Here is a 12,527-nt window from a genome sequence, read left to right as displayed (position 1 = left end):
ACTGGATCGCAGAAGGAAGCAGACCCTTTTCTCCTGTGTTATGTTTTGTTTTGTTTCATGGTGTCTCCCATTCATTTTAATTCTTCTATGCAACATGACTGAAGTGAAAATGTATTTAATAGGAATGTACGTGTAGAACCTATGTAAGACTGCACGCCAGTGGGAAGGGAGGGAGGAGGAAAAAAATCTAAGATAGATGGAAGTGATTGTAGAAAACTGAAAGCAAATAAAATAATTTAAAAAAATAAAAGGAAGACTTGAAGGCTGAAAAAAAAAAGAGAGAAGAGGGGTCCAAGGCTTCCAAGGGGCCGGTGAGGGAGGCCGGAGGAAAAGCTCTGGGACGGGGCCACTAAGAGGTTGTGGGCAACTTTGGAGAGAGCAGCTTCCATGGAGTGAAAAGATAAGGAAGAAGCTGATTTGTAAGGGATTAAGAAAAGAGTGGGAAAGAGAAGCAGAAACACCTGGTGCAGACAAGGCAGAACAGAAAGAGGATGAGAGTTAGAGGGGATGGGAGTATCCTGGGGGGGTGCCGCTCCAGGTTGGGGGAGACTTGGCAGCAAGAAAGGAGCCAGGAGAGATTGAAAATAAGTGAAAGAATGGGGGTGACAGGGATGAGAGTGGGGTGGGAGAGGCAATGGGAAGCCACTGGTATTAATTGAACAAGGAAACAATGGAAAGAATGGATGGGAAGAAAGAGAAATTACACACAGGAGTCCTGGTGGCAGCTGGTCATAGAGTAGATTGAGTGATGTGCTTGGAGACAGGGATATCTGTACTCAAATCTAGCCTTGGACAATTACTAGCTGTGCAACCCTGGGTAAGTCAGTTAAACCTCTGTTTGCTTCAGTTTTCTCATCTGTAAAATGGACATAAAAACACCACCTACCTTGTAGGATTATTGTGAGTGTCTGATAATTGTGATGTCCAGCCATGATCCCAGAGGACCAGTGATGCAGGATGCTCCTCACCTCCTAACAGAGAAGGTGCTGGACTCAAGATGCAGAAGATGTACTATTTTTGGACATGGCCAAAGTACAAATTTGTTTTGCCTAACAATGCATATTTGTTATAGGAATTTTTTTCCAGTTGGGGGAGAAAAAAATAGATTTTTATTATTTTAAAAAATTGTTAAATTTTTTAAAAAGATCAGCCCAGATAGCACTTTTCATATGAAGCTTTTCTAGATCTCCTCACTGTCTCTATTTATGTGAGTATATATATTGTTCCTCACTCCTTCCCCCCTCTCCTGTGAGGACAACTGCTGGTTTGTTTTTGTATTTGTACCCCCACATCTAGCAAATAGTAGTTTTTGTTCAATTGTTTTTGTGTCCAACTCTTCATAACCCTATTTGAGATTTTCTTGGCAAAGATACTGGAGTAATTTGCCATTTCCTTCTTCAGCTCATTTGAGACATGAGGAAACTGAGGCAAAAAGGGTGGAGTGACTTGCCCAGGGCCACATAGCTAGGAAGTGTTTGAGGTCAGATTTGAACTCAGGAAAATAAGTCTTCCTCACTCCAGGCCCTGCACTCTATCCACTGTGTCATCTAGCTGCCCCATAGTGAGCACGTAGTAAGTACATCAGAAATGCTTGTTGATTTGCCAATTAGATTACAAATTATGAGAACACAGGAATTATGTTCCATGTGACACCTAGGACATTGCACAGTGCTGGACCCTGAATAAATACTGCTTGGATGAGTCAGTAAATGAATGTACACACACACACACACACACACGCTGGCAATTAAGTCAAAGAAGATGAAAGAATATTTTGTAAGACAGCAAAACTGTAAAAAACTTTGAAGTACCTTTTGGTCTACCTTTTTCTACATTGGATCACAATACTAGGAGGTGAAAGGGACCTCAGAGCCTTTTTGAACTCACTGAGGCTGGTTCTTGGACAGCAGACACACTCTTTCCCTTGGAATCTGTTTGGTGGCTTGATAGAACCAGCCAGATATAATGTTCCATGTTAGCCTTACAGTGTTGGGGAGTCCCAGGTCCCCCAGAATCCCCAGGTCTCAGAAGGAGAAGGGGACCTCCCCCCAACCTATCCCTGAACAGGAATTACTGATCCCACATTCCTGACAGGGGTCATCCAACCTCCATATGAAAACACACAGTGAAGGGAAGCTCACAGAGACAGTCCCATTTATTTCGCTTGGGGATAGCACTGGAAGTTTTGCCTGATATGAAGAGTAAGTCCTGGTGCATTGGATAGAGTGCCAGCTCTGGAGTCAGGAGAACCTGAGTTCAAATCTGGCCCCAGATACTTACTAGTTGTGTGAACCTGGGCAAGTTACTTAACTCTGATAATTATTTAATATAAATTTTGGACGTTAATAAGGGCCAGAGTTTGAATTAGTCAATCAGAAGAAGAACCTGTACCTAACAGTCTCTGTTCTCTGAAGTAAACTCAGAGAATACCTCCTTCCTATGTCAACAAAGCCAGATGGGGCTAACTTTGCATTCCTTACGAGACCCTTAACCTTAGACACTATCTTGAATAATGGAACTTTCCTTTTTCATCTTGTGGACATATTCTATGTTACAACATATAAGTGATAAAGAAAACAGAGATGTTCTGAGATGTCATTTCAATCAACACCTTGTTTACTCTCTTATTGTATTTACAACCTGGCCAATTAAGAAATCCTTTCTTGTGTTACAGTTAATCACTCATCGAGACCATAAATCTAAAGGACACAGACAACCTTGGATTGTCCTAAATGGATTTAAGCCTGGTCATTCTTGTATTAGTCAGTCAGAAGTTTTTCTGGCCCCATGATCATGTAACCACTAGCTTTAAGGGAATAAACAATATGTGTTCAGCCTGTTTGCCTTTTTTAACCAAACTTCCAGGTCAACAACTCCAATTGCCTCCCCCAAAAGAGTAAATCTTCCTTTTTGTGACCTCCACCTATAACCCCTGGGTGTTCTCTGGGCACATCTCTTTTCCTTAGAAAAGACATTCAAATATTTAAAGACAGCTATTATGTGCCTCCTAGATCATCTCTTCTCCTAGATCATCTCTTCTCCTATTCTTTCATCTGATCCTCATGTGAGGTGACTCCAAGACCCTTCCCTGTATTAGCTGATCTCCAGCTTATCAATGTCTTTCCTAAAATATCCTACCTTGAACTGAACCCAGTTCTCCCACCCCAAGGCTGTCAAGTGTTTAAGAAATGCTCTGTCTGCCTAAGTTTGGCTTTATACATCTCCCTATTAAGTCTCATCATACTTGATTTCAGCCCAATATTCAAGTCCATCGAGATCCTTTTGAGCATAGACACTGACACTCAGTGTGTCAGCTAGGTGATCTCTAGACCATAACGGAACTTTGGGAATGAACTGGAAAGGAACATGAATAATCACAACATAATCATGCTGTTTGTGTACCTGTGTGACCTTATTGGTCTGGGAATTCCTTCCTCAGCCTCTCCAGAGCTTCCCCTCCTAGAAGGATTCGCTTCAATGTGAGCCCTTCCATAAATCTTCATTTTAATAGCTAATGTGGGAAGCAAGAAAGTTGTTTTCCACATTCCTAGGTGATAAGGGTTGTGACCTAGCATGGACAGGTTAGAGGTCAGAAACTAATGGACAGGCCCAAGAAACTGTGTGAGGAAGGGCCTGCCAGAGAGGAGAACATGGAGTCACATGGCTGGGGGATGGTATCGGGGGGAGATCTAAAGTTAGGAAAACAGTATAAGAAGTCCCATTTTTCTGCACATGTTGTAGTCATCCTATAGCCTTACTGGGGAGGCTACCTGTCCATTCAGGGGGAATGGACGTAAAAATTAATAAAAGCTTTCCTGATTTCACAACAGGTATTGTTCTGTATTTAAGGTGAGCATGTTTCTCACTGTTGGGGGCTTGTTAGAGGGGTTGAATTCTAAAAATTCTTGGGGGCTCCTTTGGGGGATCTTTAGCATCAGAAAGGATAGGGCAGTATCTTGCTTGTGGGGAATGGGAGCACGTTTATTGATTTTTCAATGGCCTAAACTCCCACAAGCGTGGTTCCCCTCTTCTGACTTCTAACTTCTCCAGGACTGTTTGGAATTCCTGTGAACTCAAGAACACACCTGAAACAAAGGATTTGATGGCCAGAGGCAGCAAAAGTCAGGGACCTGAGCAAGGACAGGAAAATCTGTGGCTAAGCACTGCCTTGTGTGCCTGGGGATCTTAGGCAAGGTCAGAACTTGGGGACCTTGAGAGCATAAGTCGTAAGATACCAAGTAAGCACTCTTAAGATAATGGTACCTAGGAGGGGATGAATAATCCTCTGGGTGTTCCTTCAGAATCCCATTTGAGGGAATGTTGGCTATGTTCCTTTTCCTGTCTGCTCTGGAGAGAGGGCAGAGAGAAAGAGGGGGAAGGGAGAATCTAGATACTGGGAAGGATCCTTTTGAAATTTCCTTGAAATCAGTCGAGAAAATTGACATGAATAGTTGAATTTTGATAGGTCTATTCTAAAATTAGTTTATTTCCTAAAAAGAGAGGAACTGTATTGCTCTGTGTGTTGTTTATGAAGTGTTTTGTTAAATTGTAAATGCAGCCATGCAGCCAGATAGAGTAGCAAGGGCTGTAGCTGGACTTTCCCTTGAAATTCTTCTATCTCTTAATCTCCCCCTCTCCTTCTCTCCCTGATTACAGCAGTTTCAGAGGAGTGAGTGGTGTGGAGAGAGAGAGAAAGAGAGAAAAAGATATTTTTACTGTTTGGCTTGATCTGTTCTGTGAATGGTATTAATAGAGATTTTGAGAACTTTTAAGAAGTTGTTAAAAAAATATCTTTCTGCATTCTAAACCCTGGCCAGATTGTGAATATGAAAAGAAAGATTTTTGCTCTTTGCAGAGTATTTAACTTAAAAAAAATGTGTGGTTCTATTGATAAGTTAAATTGTTAGGGCTTTTAACCCCTAAGTTTCTTTTTAAGGAGCAAAGAAACTGGAAAAAATGGTGAGTATTTGGTTTATTTGAGATATAAAAGGAGGGGAGGAATGGGTGGGATATCAGAGTATTCATGTACTGGGACCTTGTACTCCTTTCCCCCTCCCCCATCTCACTTAAGAAAATGTTTAGCCTGAATGGGAAACCCATAGACAAAGTTATGGAATGCTATTGGATTTAAAGATTTAAAAATTGTTTACTCTGATTTGTAATTATTACTATTAATTATTAAGCCCCCAAGCTTCATGCTTGAAAGTTACATTTTTGTCAGAATTAAATTATTTAGGCCTTTTTGCCTAGGCAAGGAGGTTCTTTAATTAATCTGACTCAAAACTTTTTGAATCTGGGAAAGTCATTCTTCCTCAGATAGGGGAGTGGCAGACCATTTTCTACCTTACCTAAAGAAGGATCTCTTTTGTAATGGAAATTAGCAGAGTAAAATATTGGCAGTCTGTTGTGAAAAGCTGAATTTTGATTTAATGAAATCTCAAAGCTAAAATCTGTACTTTATGTTTAGATTAAGTAAATATATCTTATACCAGAAGATAATGTGTTTAAAATTGGGAATTCACTTTAGAATTTCAGTGATTTTTTTTTTAATTTATTTTTAGTTTTCAACATTCAGTTCCACAAGATTTTGAGTTCCAGATTTTTTCCTCATATCTCACCCCCCCCACCCTGAAATAGCATGCATTCTGATTACTCCTTCCCCCAATTTGTTCTCCCTTCTATCACACCCCTCCCTTCCCTTATCCCCATCTTCTCTCTTTTCTTGTGGGGCAAGATAGATTTCTATACCCCATTACCTGTATTTCTTATTTCCCAGTTGCATGCAAAAACAATTCTCAACATTCATTACTTTGAGTTCCAAAACTTCTCTCCCTTTCTCCTTCCCCACTCATCCCCACTGAGAAGGCAAAAAATCAATATAGGCTACATATGTGTAGTTTTGCTAAAGACTTCTATAATAGTCATGTTGTGAAAGACTAATTATATTTCCCTCCATCCTATCCTGCCCCCTATTTATTCTCTTCTCTCTTTAGACCTTGTCCCTCCCCTGAAGTGATTACTTCTTATGACTCCCTCCTCCCATTTGTTCTCCCTTCTATCATCCCCCCTACACTCCACTTATTTCCTTCTCCCCTGCTTTCCTGTACTGTAAGAAAGATTTTCCTACCAAACTGAGTGTGCATGTTATTCCCTCCTTAAGCCAAATGTGATGAGGGTATGCTTCACTTTTTCCCTCTCACCTCCTCTTTTTCCCCTCCTTTGAAAAAGCTTTTTCTTGCCTCTTTTATGAGAGATAATTTCCCCCATTCTATTTCTCCCTTTCTCCTTCCAATATATTCCTTTCTCATACCTTAATTTAATGTTTTTAGATATCATCCCTTCCTATTCAACTCACCCTGTGCCCTCTGTCTATATATACAATCTCTCTAACTACCCTAATACTGAGAAAAGTCTCAAGAGTTACAAATATTATCTTTCCATGTAGGAATGTAAACAGTTCAACTTTAGTAAGTCCCTTATGACTTCTCTTTCCTGTTTTCCTTTTCATGTTTCTCTTGATTCCTATGTTTGAAAGTCAAATTTTCTATTCAGCTTTGGTCTTTTCAACAAGAATACTTGAAATTCCTCTATTTCATTGAATGATCATTTTTTTCCCCTGAAGTATTATACTCAGTTTTGCTGGGTAGGTGATTTTTAGTTTTAATTCTAGTTCCTTTGACTTCTGGAATATCATATTCCAAGCCCTCTGATCTCTTAATGTAGAAGCTGCTAGATCTTGTATTATCCTGATTGTATTTCCACAATACTTGAATTATTTCTTTCTGACTGCTTGCAATATTTTTTCCTTGACCTGAGAACTCTGGAATTTGGCTACAATACTCCTAGGAGTTTTTCTTTTTGGATGTCTTTCAGGAGGTGACAAGTGAATTCTTTCAATATTTATTTTACCCTCTGGTTCTAGAATATCAGGGCAGTTTTCCTTGATAATTTCATGAAAGATGATGTCTAGGCTCTTTTTTTTGATCATGGCTTTCAGGTAGTCCCATAATTTTTAAATTGTCTCTCCTGGATCTATTTTCCAGGTCAGTTGTTTTCCCAATGAGATATTTCACATTAAATTCAATTTTTTCATTCTTTTGGTCTTGTTTTGTAATTTCTTGGTTTCTCATAAAGTCATTAGCCTCCATCTGTTCCATTCTAATTTTGAAAGAACTATTTTCTTCAGTGAGCTTTGGAACCTCCTTTTCCACTTTTGCTTTTTAAACCATTCTTCTCCTCATTGGCTTTTTGGGCCTCTTTTGCCATTTGAGTTAGTTTATTTTTAAGGTGGTATTTTCTTCAGCATTTTTTGGGTCTCCTTTAGCAAGTTGTTAACTCGCTTTTCATGATTTTCTTGCATCACTCTCATTTCTCTCCCCAATTTTTCCTCCACCTCTCTTACTTGATTTTCAAAATCCTTTTTGAGCTCTTCCATAGCTTGAGACCATTGCATATTTATTTTGGTGATTTTGGATGTAGAACCCTTGACTTTTATGTCTTCCTCTGATAGTAAACATTGTTCTTCCTCATCTGAAAAGATGGAAGAAAATACCTGTTCACCAAGAAAGTAAACTTCTACAGTCTTTTTTTTTTCCCCCTTTTTGGGGCATTTTCCCAGCCAGTTACTTGACTTTTGAGTCCTTTGTCAAGAGGAGGGTATATGCTGGGGACCTGTAAGTTCTCAGTTCCTCCATGGTGGCACAATCAAAGGAGAGGAGTTTATTCCTCTCCTGGCCTGCACTGTAGTCTGGGAGCTATCAAAGCTTTTCTGTTCAGGATCTGCAAGTAGAATTCCCTTTCCAAAGCCTCCACTAGCTCCACCACACCAGCACTCTTGCTCACTCCAGGGCCACCATTCAGGGCTGAGACCCAGATCAGAGGCTCAATTCCCCCAGGGTCTTTAGTCTGAGGGCTCCAAAAATGGACACTGCTGCTGCTGCCACCTTCTGGGGTCAGGTTATGGGAGGACCCTGCTCCTTTCTCACCCAGATCAAAAAGCTTGCTCACGGAACTTTGAAGCTGTCTTTGGCATTTGTGGGTTGAGAGATCTGGGAACTGTAGCTGCTGCTGCAGATTCTACCCCCGTGGCCTGCTCCAGTCCTGTTCCTGCCAGTGCCATGTGGCCAAGGCTGGGCTGAGCTCCATGGGCTGTACTCCACTCTGTGCCCCATGCTATAGACCTTTCTTGTAGGCCTTCCAGGTTACCTTGGGCTGGAAATCTCTTTCACACTGTCGTTTTGTGACTTCTGCTGCCCTAGAATTTGTTTAGAGTCATTTTTTACTGGTATTTTATGGATTGTAGGGGAAGAGTTAGAGTAGGTACGTCTTTGCACTCTGCCATCTTGGCTCTGCCCTGCAGTGATTTCTTTTAGAAGCATTTACTCTGTCCATGTGCTCAGACCACATGGACAAGGAGAAGGTTACCCCATATGATTTAAAGGCTGGAATGAGACTGGGAGAGCTGGTCTGGTGAACCTTGGAGAGGGGAGGGGAGCTGGAAGATGGCATTTCAGCTCTTTAAGGAAGTAGAGTAAAAAGAGATTATGGAAAGTTATAAATAAAGTTTTCTTTAAGTAGCAAAAGTATTTGATTTTTTTTTTTTAAAAAAGGGCTAATATGTTTATCATTAGTGATTATAAATCCAGGTTTGATATGATTTCAAGTTCAAATCTGTCCTGAAGGATTCAGAGCAGCCTCTGAGAATGCTCTTCCTGTCAAGATTAAGCAGAAAAGATGTTATTTGGCATTTATGATTGTAAAATGCTTAACATAAGGGTGGGTATATGTTAGATGCAACATTACATAATTTTTAAATTTGGAGTTTGTTATATACATAGATTAGGGTTTTAAAAGGATGAGATATAAATTTGATAATTTGAAACTTATATTTGGTTATAAATAAGCAGTGAAAATGCTGATGTTTGTTATATAGTGTTTGCTTTGTTTAAGTTAGAAAGGGATGCCAGTGCAGACAGTTATAGTTAAGATGTGAAGGAACTAGATAATCTGAATAATGGAATTAAGAGACTTGGAAAGGTAAAAGTTTAAAGACTTGAAACTCATATAAGAAGGTTTGAATAGTTCTAGATGAGTTAGTTTCAGATGGTTTCAGTAAGTAGTGAGGGTGTGAGGAAGTTTTAAGTAAACTTAAATAGTTTTAAATTTTTAAGTAAATCTAAATGTTATGTTAGGAATTGCATTGTTAAATTAATGATGGATTAGATAAAGGAGCTGTTATGAATTCTGTGTAAGAGTTTCTGTGTTGTAAAATTCCTATTGAGAAAGTGAGAATCCTTAAAAAAATACATGTATATTTTTATATACGGGTGTGATTTTCAAGCTTGTTCCATCTAAGGATGTATTAAATACCTTAAAAGTTTATTTCTGCTGTTGAGAAGGAAATTTTAACTAAAATTGTTTTTCTGTGCATCAAGCATTTACAAAAGTATGTTTGTAAAAGGAAGCTTATGGGCAAATGTGCAAAGGGTTTTATATCTTGTAATTTTTGCCATGTAGGTTCATGAGAGTTTTGTGATAAATTGTATACTGTTCTTAGAAGGGGAAAATATCTGTTGTATGAAGAAATGTTTTGTAAAATCTCTTGTATGATTTTTGAAAGTCCTATCTACTGAATTTATATTTGTAAGCTAATTTGTTATAATAACTTCAGGTTTTATGGGGGGTTGGAAGATAAGGGACAAGATAAGGGAAACCAGGAATTTTGTGGCTCCAGGAAGCTCTGTGATAATTTTAAGACAAAAAGCTTCCTGACCCCATCCCCCTTTTCTTTTGAAGTCTAGTCATTACAGAAGGACTTCTTAAGATCTAATCTGAACTCAGATGGAGTTCCTAAATAAGGAATTTGTTTTGGTGATAAATAATCTCTAGTGATTGGTTTTTAGGACAAATTTAGGATGTGAATCCTGCTAAAATTTTTGATTAGTGAAACCTACCATCAAATGCAAAGCCTCTGGCACCATTATAAGGTGGAGATGATGTCTAATTAGGTCCTTGCTTTTCATTTTCATGGCACGTTTCTATAATCAAAGCAGATAATTAAAAATGTGAGCACAATGCAAGTAGTGGAATCTTGCTGTTTTCAATTAATTGGGTAAATGGGTACACAAGTATGGTCTTGTGAAAGATAAAATCCTTGAAATAGAACATTCTTTCTGAATGTAATGGGAATGATTAGGTAAAGAAAAGAAACCAAAGTATAAATGTGATTATCGTATCGTTGTTCCGTAGAACAAGACTGGAATTTAAAGTTATCTGTAATGCTATTGAATTGTTGAGGTTAGGGGTGTTTGAGACAAAAAAAAAAAATGGTAATATGCCGGGTCCTGCTCAAATAAATTCAACCCAAGCCTTCTTTCAGCTTAAGAAGGTCAAAGTTTGTTATCTTATCTACAGAGAGACTGAGGAAGGAGTCCAGGCATGGTCTTGATGGGAGTGGCCAGTAACCTAGAGATTTGGATTGATAGGGCATAGGGATAGGGAAAAGCTCATGGGCCTCAAGAGAGCCAGTTCACATGGGGAAAGCCAAGGAGTTTTCAAGGTGAGGTTTTCCTTTTAGACAAATAGGACTAAAACTCTTTTGGGGTAATGGACAAAGATCCCAACTTGGAATGAGGTCTTTACCTGTTACAAAATGATGTAAAAGCAATTAGTATTGAAACAATTGACTGAATTAATTACTGAGACTAAATGAAAGACATTTTCAGTTTGGAGAAAAGAATTTCAGTCTAAATTTCTTAGAGGCAGGTAACCTGTGGTAATATTCTACATTGATGGAAAAATTTTATGTTTCTGTTTTGATTTGAATTCATTTCATGAACGTAAGTTGACGTTAGTGTTTGAACTTATCATACATGTAGCTCATCCTTTTAGGCTGAGCATGGTTAGAAAGGGACAGAGTGGTTTGGGAAACATGTACATCTATTAGAGCAATAACTTATAATTATGATGGTAAATTTGATTTTATGATTGTTATTTAATCAGGAACTAGAACATGTATGGAAAGGCATGTAAGTTACTTCAGACTTGCTTCAAAGGATGTTCCTTGGCCAATGTGAAATTATAGTCATATCTGAAATTAATTATTGGAGCTTGCTATTTTAAGATTTTATGGGATTATTAACTGACTGTTCTTCTGAGTCTAACTCCAGGTGTGGATAGCAAGAGAGACGGTCTGAGCCACTGATCCATGATGCCAGTGAGCCTGTGAGATGCTGGTGTGAACTGCAAAAGGTGATCTCATGGGAAGGTCGGGAGAGTGGCTGTTCAGCTTGGGCTGAGGTAGGATTCTCCTGACTCAATTTCCCCACTGACACCTGGCAGACTTTCAGCCTGGCTGAATGCCAGTTGACAATCTACTCCTGACTGGAATTGGCATGAAGTTAGGGAGATGTTGTTTCCCTGAAATGTCCCTACTCTTGGTGGCAATTTCCTATCATCAAAAGTTTTGTAGGCTTAATACCAGATCTATTAAATAACAGGTTGTTGGCAGGGGAACATCTAAGGTTAAGTCTAAAATTAAGCTATTAGGCTTAGGGTTTTAGACTATCAATAATAAGTTAAGGTCTTTTAATTTTAGTAATAGCATAGTATGGAAACAATCAGGACAAGGACCTGTGAGGTTAGCATACATAGTTATTATTATTTTGTCTCGGTTAATGTTAAAAGAAAAATGGTTTGTGGTCTATATTATAAATACTTTAAAAGAAGCATCATATGACCAGTAGTTGGAATTGTTTTATGATGTGATATGTACTGTATTAAAAATGATTATTTATTGTATTTATGTAAGTACTGGAGCCTGGTATTGACTCCTTAGTGAAATCTCATCTTCCTGATGGGGGAAATGAATAGTGAATTAATGTAAAATGTAAACGCTGGGTTCTAATGTGAATTTCTTAAACATGAAGATTGGTCAAAGTTTCAATTTTGATTTTGTAATTGATAAGAGTATAAAGCTTAGGAATGGTCATCTAAAATTGTATCAAGGTCAGTTTTGTAGGAGAGTAGACATCTGGATTTCTACAAAAAGATAAAGGGAAGAAGATGATCCTGTGCTGAAGATGGCTTGAATGAGCATCTAGACCAGAAAACTGCATCAGATGATGTTCCTCCCCAGAATGCTGTATGAGATGGAACTTCTAAATGGACAATTCATTAATTTACCTTTTCCTTTTGAATCTCTGTATCTGTACTTATGAGAGAGAACTCTCCCCTTGTAATTTGTCAGTGCATTGGTCAACTTTGCTCCCTTCCCATATTCATATAAAGAGGAGATAGATGAAGGGAAGAATTCATTGGGGAAAGAATGTCAGAAGGTATTGATTGGATTTAGGTGTGGAAACAGAAATTTTAATAAAGCAAAAAAGGGGGGATTTTGTGTGAGGCAAGAAAGTTCTGTTTTCCACATTCCTAGGTGATAAGGGTTGTGACCTAGCATGGACAGGTTAGAGGTCAGAAACTAATTCACAGGCCCAAGAAGTTGTGTGAGGAAGGGTCTATTAGACAGG

The sequence above is a fragment of the Notamacropus eugenii genome, chromosome 2, assembly GCF_028372415.1.
Source record: "Notamacropus eugenii isolate mMacEug1 chromosome 2, mMacEug1.pri_v2, whole genome shotgun sequence".
Taxonomy (NCBI): Eukaryota; Metazoa; Chordata; class Mammalia; order Diprotodontia; family Macropodidae; genus Notamacropus; species Notamacropus eugenii.
This window is presented reverse-complemented; position numbering follows the sequence as displayed.